This window comes from Tamandua tetradactyla, chromosome 5 (assembly GCF_023851605.1).
Source record: "Tamandua tetradactyla isolate mTamTet1 chromosome 5, mTamTet1.pri, whole genome shotgun sequence".
In the NCBI taxonomy this organism is placed as follows: domain Eukaryota; kingdom Metazoa; phylum Chordata; class Mammalia; order Pilosa; family Myrmecophagidae; genus Tamandua; species Tamandua tetradactyla.
Window position 1 is genome coordinate 26,828,513 of NC_135331.1, and position 12,786 is coordinate 26,841,298.

Consider the following 12,786-nt stretch of genomic DNA (forward strand, 5'->3'; position numbering starts at 1 on the left):
AGTCACCAATTAAACCTTTGCAGACGTGCTAAGTAATACGAGAGAAACACGTGGATGTTTTTCCCAGAAATCCATCTGGAAAAGGCAGGTTATCTGCATTGGGAATTTTATCAAAATGAAGCACAAGGAAGAGATGATGGTTCAATACAGAAACTTTAATAGTTAACTATATTATGTAATGTTACGGTAGGATGAGGGGGATACAAAAGACTCTTCGGCTCACTCTTCGTGCTCCTCCCCTTCTTAAGCCTCGGCCTCCACGGAATCCACGCCCACATCCTCATAATCCTTCTCCAGGGCAGCCCGATCCTCCCGGGCCTCCGAGAACTCCCCCTCCTCCATGCCTTCCCCCATGTACCAGTGCACGAAGGCACGCTTGGCATACATGAGGTCAAACATGTGGTTGAGGCAGGCCCAGGCCTCAGCAATGGCCATGGTGTTCCTCAGTATGCACACGGCCTGCTGCACCTTGGCCAGGTGCCCTCTCCACTCCACCCCCGACTATGGTGGGGGGCTGGTAGTTAATGTCCACCTGTGGGAGAAGGGGAGACGACACGGAACTCAAATCGGCTCTTGGAAGTGGCAGCTGCTTTTACTCACACAGAAGACAGGCTGAAAGTGCCATGTGGCCACCAGGGAGAAGCTCGGTTCGCCCACACACCTTCACTGTTCCCTTCTTTGGGCCAGGCAGGCTGCCAGAGCCGGGAAATGGTTTCCAAAGATAAGGAAATAGCCAGGAAAGAGAAGCCGGATTCAGTCACCCTGGCTTGCTTCCAAGCTGCCTGAAGACTCTGGGTACCACGTAACTGATGTGTCATAACAGTTCAAGGGAAGGGACTGTCTGCCCTCTGGAATGGATACTGCTTTGTGTTTCTTGGAGATTATTTCCCCCCATGCTTCTACAAGATGATGATGAATTTTGTAGCTGGAATTGTTTCAACTGAGACAGATTCAGAGAACACAACTGGGATAAGGGAAGCTCATCCCACCCCCACCCCCTTGTCCCCACAGTCATGGGCTTATGCAAGAGTAACAGACAACCAAGGGTCATGTACTGTCACCACAGCCACTGGAGGGGTTCTGGCATGTGCTGAAGCAGGAGCCTGCACTGCATGACATTCTAAGGTTGGGCCAAAGGGGAGTTTTGGCACCTGGGGATAGCAGGGCCTGAGGGTCCTCAGAGACATAACTGACAGGAGCACATGGGCTCGACTAGAGCAGGGGTAAACAACTGCCTGATAGTAAGCAACTACCTGGCAGTAAAGTTTTAGGCCTTGCTAACCACAGGGTCACCGTTCCCCATGACTCTGCTGCTGTAGCTCAAAAGTGCCCACAGGCAATCTGTGGATGAGGTGTGGCTGCATTCAGAGAAAACTTTATTTACAAAATCAGGCAGGTGTGACTGTATATAAAATATCTCAAAAAATATTTTAAAATTTGAATAATTGGTTCAACTTAAAAAAAAAAATCGGGCGGCTGGTCCCTCCACCAGCTGACCTCAGAACTAGAGGAAGGAGATACAAGTTAGGAACTTGTCATGACCACAGCACAAACGAAGGGTCTGAACCTGACCAAGTGGTGTAAATAGCCTGGCACAAGGAATCAGAGGGCCAAGAAAAGGAGAATGGACTGGGTTTAGGAATCAAAGGCTCCCAGAGCTGGAAGCCACAGGAAGGATGCATCATGTGTCACATGAAAGTTCAGAAAAATGCTGTGTCTGAAACAGACACAGGCCACGATGAGGAGCTAACCAAGGAGAAATAAGAGATGTTCCGTTTTCTTCACGAGACGATTGTGATAGTTTTTATGTAATCTAAAATTATACAGGATGTTTTTTAACAATGGAACGAAAGTAAGATTTGGTGAGAGCAGTTTGTGGAACATCCCAATTTCAAATATATCCACTATCCACACAACTCACAAAAACATCCTGAAAATTCCCACATGGTTATGTTCAACCTACATTTCCTATACCAATTTTACCCCAAAAAAGAATGTAAAAATCCCTTCAGAGAGAGGCCAGAAGTCAGCAGGAACCCAGAAGAGAAAAGAGAGGACACTGCCATGTAATGAAAAAACCAAGGCACTCTGAGGCCTGTCAGCTTGCCAGAACACTACCATCCAACAGAGGAAGCAAGACTTTTGGTCTCTGACACCCTGAGACGGTCAGTGTTTATAACTTTCAGCAACTGTGAGAGCATGTGGGGACTATCTGCCTTTTGGTACAAGCTGCCTGCAGAAATCTTAGTCAATACCCCAGACAATACCAGCTTCTGTATACCTAAAGGAAACTGCCTGGGCTCAGGAGCCTTGAATGTCAGCATCTGCAAGAATGGTTGTGCTGGTTTGAAGTTATTATGTACCCCAGGAAAGCCATGCCCTTTAATCTTCATTCAATATTGCTGGGTAGAATCTTTTTTATCGTTTCCATAGAGATATGACTCACCCAATTGTGGGTGGCAACTTTTAATTAGATGGTTTCCATGGAGACATATCTCCACCCACTCAAGGTGGGGTTGCTTACTGGAGCCCTTTAAAAGGGAACCATTTTGGAAAAAGCTTTAGAGCCACCAGAACAGAGTCCCAAGGAAGCCATTAAAGAATCTTGGGGAGTAAGTTAGCAAACGTTGCCATGTGCCTTTCCAGCTGAGAAAGAAACCCTGAATTTGATTAGTCTTGAACCAAGCTATCTTTCCCTGGATGCCTTAATTTGAACATTGTTTATAGACTTGCCTTAATTTGGACATTTCTATGGCCTGAGAACTATAAACTTTCAAACTAATAAATTTCTCTTTCTGAAACCCATACCACTTTCGGTATATCACATCCTGACAGCTTGCAAACTAGAACAGATGTTGGAACCAGAGAAATGGGGTGCTGCTATGGTTTGCAAATAGTAAAAAAGGTTGGAACAGATTTTAAATGGATAAGGGGAAGATTCGGGGTGAACTGTGATTCACTTGATAGAGAAGGCCTAGAATACTCTGAAGAGACTGTTGGTAGAAATGTGGACTCTAAAGATAACTCTGATGTGACTTTACACAGAAATGATGAATGTATCATTATAAACCGGAAGAAAGGCATTCTTTGTAGATGGAAGGCAGAAATTGAGAGTGATAAACTTGGATGTTTAACAGAAGAAATTCCCAAACTAAATGTGGAAAATGCAGTCTGGCTTCTCCTTGCAGCTTATAGTAAAATGTGAGAGAAAAAGAGATAAGTTGAGAACTGAAATCTTGGGTACAAAGAACACAGAAATTGGTGTTTTGGAAAAGTGTGGGCCTCCAGAAAGAGAGGCCTCAGAGAATCGTGTCCCACGTGAAAATCTAATGAAGTATGGAACCAGTTAGCCATTCCAGAAGAAGCCAGGATTAGGTATGGAGTTATCCAGGAAGGATCTGTGCAAAGTCCTTTTGTGTAATGAGCATGATCCCAGTATATTGCACAGGAAATCAACAAGAGTGCTGTGGGATCTGTATAAATGGAACGACTGCCACTCTGGACTAAAAGGGAGAGAAAAACAACAAAGTTAAGGAAAAATAACTTCAGAGGCAGAACAATGGAAACTAAGGTCTGAAGTCAAGAAACCTTGGGCCAGGGTATAGACCCAACCCATACACTTGGAGAGGCTGCTCCAAGACACTGGAGACCAAAAGAAACGTCAGTGTGTTGATTCAGCAGTTATATTACTTTTTAAAATCTTATCTTCTCTATTATACCCTCCTCATTTTTTCTTTAATGAGAAAAATAATACACAAGCACAAAATCAATAAATTTGAAAGTACATTGCAAAAAAAATTCTTTTCAGAATACTTCCTATTTTCTGCAATTAAATGCTCACCATAGACATATATATGCTGTGATAATTCAGGAAGGGAACTCAGAATACAAACTTGGATAAGTGATCACTTTTGGCTCACTCCTCTATGACCAGGAACCTGAGAGAATGGGGCAGACTTCTCCCCAAGGCCTTGGGGGGCAGCATGATTATGCAGGTGTGCTGTACCCTCCCAAAAAAAGCAAGGCTCCTTCCAGCTCCTACCTTGAACCCGGTTGGGCACCAATCCACAAACTTGATGGTGGCGATGGCTGTGGGTCCTCCTTCAGGACGACGTCCCCCTGATACAGCATGCAGCAGGTCATATACTTCCCGTGGCGAGTGTCGCACTTGACCATCTGATTGGCTGGCTCGAAGCAGGCGTTGGTGATCTCGGCCACGGACAGCTGCTCGTGGCAGGACTTCTGGGCAGAAATGACTGGAGCGTAGGTGGCCAGGGGAAATTGGATGCAGGGTAGGGGACCAGGTTGGTGTGGAACTCTGTCAGGTCCATGTTGAGGGCCCTAAGTGCAGGGAGGCGGTGATGGAGGACACGATCTGCCCGATCAGACGGTTGAGGTTGGTGTAGGTGGGCCGCTCGATGTCGAGGTTGCGCCGGCAGATGTCATAGATGGCCTCATTGTCCACCACGAAGGCACAGTAGGAATGCTCCAGGGTCATGTGGGTGGTCAGGATGGAGTTGTAGGGCTCCACCACAGCTGTGGAGACCTGGGGCGCCGGGTAGATGGCAAATTCTAGCTTGGACTTCTTGCCGTAGTCCACTGAGAGCCGCTCCATCAGCAGGGATGCAAAGCCGGAGCCGGTGCCACCCCTGAAGCTGTGGAAGATGAGGAAGCCCTGCAGTCCCGTCAGTACACAGATCTGCCTGCAGAGACAGAAGCGTGTGAGCTGCTGCCCACAGGAGTCACAACCCTGTCTGGTAGTGAGCCAGGGCCCGTCCTGCCCTGCTCGGCACAACCATGCAGGTCTGGGCCTCCGACAGCAAGCATGCAGCACACTCAGCACCAAACAGGAGGGATACGAGAGGTACGTGGATATGTTTCAATACACACCTCGAGAAACCCACCTGAACTCATGATTCTGACCCAGATTTTGCCCTAATGCCCTCCTGATGGCAAATGAAGGCCCACCGCCCGTCCACTACCATTTCTGCACAACTCCCTCTCGGCACTTCTCACCAGTTTGCGGATCCGGTCCAGGACCAGGTCGACAATCTCCTTGCCGATGGTGTAATGGCCTCTGGCATAGTTATTGGCGGCATCTTCCTTCCCGGTGATCAGTTGCTCCGGGTGGAAGAGCTGCCTATAGGTCCCCGTGCACACTTCGTCTGCAGACACAGAGTAGCCCGTGAGCCCTGCAGGCTTGCCACACGCACCAGGCGCCACTCAGCTCTACAAAGCCGATCCGGTCCTTGTAGGATCAGAATGTAAAGACCTCATAGAAAACATGGGAGTCAAATACATGAACCACGATGCCATTTAAGGCTTTGGGAAGGAAAAGTCAACTTGCAGGAAAATGCCAGCAGAACCAGTCCCCAAGGAAGGGAGAGCAAGCCCGCACGTGCACACACAGGTCATTCTACACTTTCTTTCATACTCAGAGCTACATCAAAGGGCCTGAAAAAAGAAACCCTAAGCACCAGACAATCACCCATGACTCTGCCGGGCAGTCCCCTCAGCACTGTGTGTGGCCTGGGACTTACGGGCCATAAAGTGATATCCTGTCCCTCCTGGGCAGCCACTGAAAAGTGCTCTCAGCAGCTCTGTTGGAAACAGGGAGCCCTTAAAAGGGAACCATTTTGGAAAAAGCTTTAGAGCCACCAGAACAGAGTCCCAAGGAAGCCATTAAAGAATCTTGGGGAGTAAGTTAGCAAACATTGCCATGTGCCTTTCCAGCTGAGAAAGAAACCTTGAATTTGATCAGTCTTGAACCAAGCTATCTTTCCCTGGATGCCTTAATTTGGCACCTAATCTGGAAGAATCAAAGGGACGCGCTACACCTACCTTGTTTTCGTGACGCAGGTCAGAACAGTTGCTCGAGACTGTGCACAGCATGAAGGATAGGGGTAGCCACCACTGCCTCCGATGGGCGCCATGAACAGAGCCCAAGTGGATCCTTTGCCAGCCCACCCTACTGCTGCCAGAGCAGCCCGCCCTCAGTGGGTCAGGTTTCCTAAATTAGGAGACTGCTTCCCACAGGCTCCTCAACCACTAACGTTTGCGTTTCTCACCTAAAATCACTAGGCTTCTAAGTCCTGCCCTGTCTGCAGAGCGGTTCAGGGGGGCATGCGTGAGGCCCTGTTAGGGGTCTTCCCCCATCCCAGGAAGGCACTGCCAGGGCCCGAACACCTACCCACCACAGTGGGCTCCAGGTCCACGAAGACTGCCCTTGGTACGTGCTTGCCTGCTCCGGTCTCACTGAAGAACGTGTTGAAGGAGTCGTCCCCTCCACCGATGGTCTTGTCGCTTGGCATCTGGCCGTCGGGCTGGATCCCATGTTCGAGGCAGTACAGCTCCCAGCAGGCATTGCCAATCTGGACGCCTGCCTGCCCGACGTGGATGGAGATGCACTCGCGCTAGGGGCACAACAGAGAGGGAAGGCTGTTCATCACCAGGCACTTCCAGACTTTAAGTTAACATTCTGTAATGCTTCAGCATGTCTAGACTTTTCTCACACTTATTTCCAGTGAGACTCATGTGACTATCCCGTGAAGAGACCTGCTCTAGTCCAAACTAGCTAAGTGCCAGAGTTATTCCCAGAATCTAGATATTTGCCACCACACAAGAATTGGATTATTTTAAAACTTGGAAGGCAAGGAATGTGAACAATTATGTCCGCATTATGCCTGCTGTCACATCAATTCTTGAAAGACACAAACATTTTTGTTGTGTCCTGATGAAAAGATCGGGGAATAGGATGGGGAAAGAAAAAGTGGACTAAGCATAGTTCCCCGGGTTCATGTCCAGCTGATCGCTGTGTGGGTCCTTTGCCTGCCCTCTAGATCCACTTCCCATTTTTCTTCACCTGGCAGGCCAACCTAGGTACACCGCCCCAAAGGCTTCCCTGTCCTCTGGGTTCTGACAGGGCTGGCCAATGGCAGCCCCAGCAGGAGAACATGCTCCGCGTGCTTGGCCCTGCCTCCCTTCGTGCTGGGAGCTGGCCGAGTCCCTTTAACAAGACCACAGCCTCTTCCTCCAACTACCCACAAACCCAGCCTTGACTGTTCCTCCCCCTGACCCTTCAGCCTGCACACATGGACGGCTCCCAGACATCACAAGGACTGGGATACTGTCCTGTCCTTTGCAGATACCTGCCCAAAGCTTTATAAATCATGTTTTCAGAGTCTTAAAGTACCTATTTTGAATGTACCATCTCTTTCGTGCCACATGTCTAACTACTCATTTGTTTGAATTTAGACAAGTCTTCCTCAGAAATAAATAGGAAAGAGCAAATAAAATTTGAGGTTCCCGTACCCACTCTTAACATTCTAATGTATGATCCCAAGAATGTGGTGACCTGGCTCCTCTGATATAAGCAGCACCTGTTGGCAAGGGCATGCGAGATTAGTAAGTGCCATGCTCCCCTCACATCTTCCAAAAGGGACCCATTCTATTCCAGCCCAAACTTCTCCAATCCTGAGGAGGGGGAATTCATCAAAGCTCCTTGAAAAGTCCTTTGGAACTCATTCAACCACACTATTTTCAAATCCATATTACTTGTTTTGCTTTAATTAAATACACTATTTCATAGGATGCCTGATTTGGCATTCTACTCACCTGTACAACCATTAACTAGCTCTGTAACCTGGGGGGTTCGAGCCCAATTTCTTCATTTGCAAAACAGAGGTGGGAAACTGAGTGGTCTGTAAAGCCACTTCTACCCCCCCACCCCCCCCCCCCCCGATGTATCAATGAAACAATCCAAGTCATCAGTCCGGACTATCACTATCTTGCAACAGAAAGCCACTATAAATTCATCCTTGCCAAACTCCCTTGGATTCTCACCTTTTACCTCTTTTCTCAAAAGAAAATTATTTGCAACTTCCTCTATTCTTTTCAAGGTTCGGACCAATTCCTCTCTTTCTATTCCTGGCAGATTTTACCTTTTACCCCACTTACCCAAAAGCTACAACTTGGTGCCACCCAATGTGCAAACAGACCTCCATGCTCTTCTTCCTTTCCCTGACAGTAAAGCTGTGCCTCTTCCTTTCCACCACTCATTCTTTTTTTTTTTTTTAACATTTTTATTGTGAAATATAACATATATACAAAAAGTAAAAAAGGAAAAGAAATAAAAAGCAAGAATTTTCAAAGTACACTTGAACAAGCAGCTACTGAACAGATGTCAGTTTGGCATGGGCTAACATTCCACCAGTTTCTAGTTTTCGCTTCTAGTGACTCCAAAACACTGGAGGCTAAAAGAAATATCAACATAATGATTCAGCAGTCATGGTCATTTGTTAAATCCTATCCTCTCTGTTACAATTCCTCCTTCTCCTTTGATCTTTCCCCAAATCTTTAAGGGTATTTAGGCTATGCCCATTCTAACCTTTTCCGGTTGGAAAGGACTGTCGATAATATGGGATAGGGGGATAGAACTGGTTGATGCTCTTGGAGAGGCTGGCCCTCTGGGTTTCAGGACTTATCTGGCCTAGGAACCCAATGGAGGTTTTAGGAAAGTAAACTTAGTGCATGAAACTATTACAGAGTCTCAGTCAGAGCCCTAGGTGTTTTTAGGATTAACAGGAGTGCTGTTGGTTCCACCATTCTTTCTACCTACTCCCTTTCCAGCAACAGTCCTCAAAGAATTCAGCGCATTTTAATCCCCTGAGGCGCAGAAGACCTTTAAAGGGGCACATGGGGAGAAAACCAATTTCACACTACCATTACAACATCGAGAGCCCTTTGCACTGTTGGCATTTGCACTGGCTGTGAAAAAGCAAAGGTGGGCAAAACTGCTGGCGTCTCAGCACAAATCAAGTCCATGGGCCCAAATTGCACATGACCTCTGGATTCTTCAATCCTATTTACTCAGTTTTGTTTTAGGTAGTTTCATTTCAGACTGTCTTTGATGGGGCAATAAAAATTACTAATTTTATTAAATCTCTACCCTTGAGTTTCGAGACAAAAGCTGCAGTTCTGTCGTCTCCAGGAAAAGACCCAGCACATGTTTGAGTGGCGAGCTGAATTAGGAACCTTTTTTTTCTTTTTCACGGTACGCCAAAGAATGATCGACAAACTGTTGATATATCTAATTTTGGATGTCCCATTTTCAGATATGTGTCATCTTTAAGCACAGTCGTGATCACTGTTATTTAACCCCACAGCTTTAATTTCCAGTATGACTTACAGCAATGCAGATATTTGTAAGAACTTTCTACTTGATATTTTGAGAACATTCCCAGTTTTGACAGCTGATTGAATGATATCTAAGTTAGTGTTGAATACTTAGAATTTAAGAACTTTGCTTTCTGAATATGTAGATTTTTTCCTTGTAGCCTCAATTTTAAATTGGTTTATGAAACTTACTACGGAAACACACTTTACAATGATTACATGGATACTTTATTTAAATATGCCTTATAATTAACCTGAGATATCCATTTATGGTGGTCCTGAAAAAAAATTCCTTATGGGTCAGTCTCAAATATATGTATCTTTATGTCTTTGGGAGAAAGTTTTACACCATTTAAGGATAACCCAAAGAAAATTAAGACGACCAAATTTAAAATAATAAAGCCTATTTTTTTCTTCTTTAAGTTTTAAAACCTTATCTGTTTCTCCGTGTCCCACCCAATAAAAAAGCAAGTTGCATTAGTGAAGAGTGCTTTGAAAATTTTTTAAAAAGTTTCCAATTCGACTAACATGGAGCCGGGAACCCACATGGACAGTGGGGTCTCCACCGATTTCTATGTGGGGGTGTGGGGGGGGGTGCCCGAGGCCCGCCCTGCCCCCACCCCATGACCACCCACACCTGGGGGCCCACGTGTGTCACCCCGGTTACAAATCCTTACCCAACAGCTCGGTTCCCGCCCCAGCTCTTCAGGGCACAGATTCCCCGGACTTCTCCGGAGTCACTACCGCCCTCGAGCTCGCGGACCCCGCGCCCATCCACGTGCGTCCACCCAGCTCCGGACGCCCCAACCCCGCCCCGCGGCCTCCTCCAGCCCCGCTCCCAACGGGCCCGCCGAGGTCACCCCGGCCCCTCCACCGCCCCTTGGGCCCAGCCTCCGCTACACATGCCGCCTCCGGGGGGCCTCACCATAGTAAGCTGCTCCGCCACCGCTGCTCACCCGCCGCCACCATTCTTCTCCCTCAGCGGTTGCAGCCGCGCGCCCAACTCCTAACGCCACTGCCCGCGCGCCGCCTTTGGCCCTCTGCCACCGTGCGCCCATTGGTCCGCGGCCCCGACGGGCGGGGCCGAGGACGGTTCTCCGCCCTCGATTGGCCATGTCCGGCGCACGCGCGAGGCGGAACGCTTTCTGATTGCAAGTGGGTTTGGCGGGAGGACCTCGGGCGTCCATGGCGGCGCGTTCCAGGCGGGCAGCTCCCGGGGCTCCGCGCCGCGCGGGCTGTTGCAGAGCTTTCTGTTCCCGGAGCTCCCGGCCTGCGGAGGGCTTGAGGGTACGTTGAGCTGTCGTCCCCCTCCCTGGGCGTCACAGGCCTGCTGGACTCTGTGCAGCTTATTCAGGTCTCTGCAAACATGGCCGCCTCAGAGGCCTCACCCTCCCACCCCCGCCTCTGCCCCCCAAATCCTGCCTCCCGCTCTCTCTTCTGCCCCTTTCCCGGGGCCTTTCCCAACCAGAACTCAGGAAGAGTGCAGGATTTGATAACTTATGTGGTGTGAGGAGTGGGGTTTCCAGGGACCTGGGAGGGCCGGGTACACCCCAGTCCCCACTCGGGAATGCCCAGGCCGTGGTCAAGGGGAGGCCGTGAAGCAGGTGGGTTGCGACACAGCACCCATTTTGGAGGACTCTGCAAAAATCACTTGATTCTTCCTTTTAGTAAAAAGAAAACCTTAACATTTCTTAGGATCCAGTGTGTATTCACTTCTGGGGAAGAGGACAAAGGAGGCACCCAATGTAAGGGGTGGGTCCGTCCCACTCAAATAAAGAAGTATGGAAACCCCTTTGTTTAAGTCTCCACCTCCTAACCTGGCCCACATTCACCCCAATTACGTCAGTATATGATGGAGTTTACCAGAACGTAATCGGTGCTTAGGGCATAAAGCTGATTCAATTGATCCCCTCCAAATAAGGTCAGTTGGATATGCAAATTAAGCATTCAACCTACCTTAATCTGTGATTGGTTAAAAACTAAATGAGCAGTTATGATAATATAGTGTAGAAAGCTCAGCTGTTACTTTGCTACTTTCTGAGACTAGATTGAAAGTCCTAAGTAGCCACCCAATGGTGAACGGTGGGGGTGCGGGGAGAGACTCCTTTGGGTTAGGGACTAATATAAAAGGAGCCTGTGGGCCTCCATGTTCTGCACTCACTTGGAGCTTGTTCCTGTGAGCACCCTTTCTCACAAGAAAGAAATAAAAGAGTTTCTACCATACTGTGTGAGTGTCCGAAAAACTCATTTGAGCTGGTAACACTGCTCTGTACACCAAGCATGGGCCAGCTCATCACCCGAAGGCAGCATCCTGCTCTGGCATCTGCCTAGAGGGTAGATGAGGCACTTTTAGCTTGTCCTCCTTAGAGAGCTAGAAACTTCCCCAGTGTCCAGTGTGGTAGACATACCCGGTCAAGCTGTTGGGATTTTCCCCTAGGCCTTGGGCAGCCTCTGGCCAGTGCCACCAAGTCTGCCCTTAGAAAGATTGGTTTGGCAGCAGGAGGAGAGAATGGAAGGGCAAACCAGCTAACAGCCAGGGAAACCAGGTGGGCCCCTGCTCTCCCCTCTTCTTCCCAGGTGAGTTAATCCCTGCTTCCTCTGGGCTCAACCACACCATACACCTCTCATGTTGTATCCTAAAATATATTTATTTTTCTGGTCATAAAATTAATGTGTACGCTGAGTAGAAAGTTTGGAAAATGCCAGAGAAGTACAAGAAAACAAAAATCATTCATAAGCCCACAATCCAGAGATAAAGCATTATAAATTTCAGTGCCCATTTTCTCTTTCGCTTCGTGTGTGTGTATATATTTATCTACTTTAAATATACACTTGCGGGGGCAGGCAGACAATGGTGGCTCAGTGGCAGAGTTCTCACCTGCCTTGCCGGAGACCCGGGTTTGATTCCCTGTGCCTGCCCATACAAAAAGAAAAAAGTATGTATATATATATATATATATATATATATATATATATATATGTTATATATAATACACACACACACACACACACACACACATTGGGTTCAACTGGGATCAATCCATATGATTTTTTTTTATTTCTGTTCCAAAGTAGGTATTGACCACATATGAAATGGGAGCACTGGCTTTCCCTCCGCGCATGGACAGGCACCGGGAAACGAACCCAGGTCTCCGGCGTGGCAGGTGAGAACTCTGCCTGCTGAGCCACTGTGGCCTGCCCCATGTGATTTTTTTGCTAACAGTGTCTTGGAGATATGTCACATACCATACACTTTACCCACTTAAAACATACAATTCAGTGGGTCTCATTATATTCACAGAGTTGTGCAACCATCACTACAATGGATTTTAGAACATTTGCATCATCCCAAACCTCATTTCTTTCTATTGCTGAATAATATTCCGTGGTATGGGTGTACCACATTTATTTATACATTCATCAGTTGATGGACATTTGGGTTGTTCCCACTTTTTGGCAATTATGAAGAATGCTGCCATGAGCATTTGCGTCTAAGTTTTTGTGTGGACACGTGTTTTCAGTTTTATTGGGTATGTAGCTGGGGGTGGAATTCCCAGGTCCTAGGGTGATCCTTTGTTTAACTCTTTGATTGAGGAACTGCCAGACAAACCC

The 12,786-nt window shown here is 47.7% G+C and overlaps 1 pseudogene across 1 annotated transcript; it reads right to left on the bottom strand.

Annotated features, from left to right (window-relative positions):
• Window positions 1-219: 219 nt before the first annotated feature.
• On the bottom strand, window positions 220-10,188 carry LOC143682995 (tubulin alpha-3 chain-like; annotated as a pseudogene). Its single transcript, XR_013175396.1, has 5 exons — window positions 10,100-10,188; window positions 6,191-6,413; window positions 5,017-5,165; window positions 4,043-4,699; window positions 220-532 (listed from the first exon to the last, which is right to left on the bottom strand). The product of XR_013175396.1 is annotated as a tubulin alpha-3 chain-like (transcript).
• Between the last annotated feature and the right edge of the window lie 2,598 nt (window positions 10,189-12,786).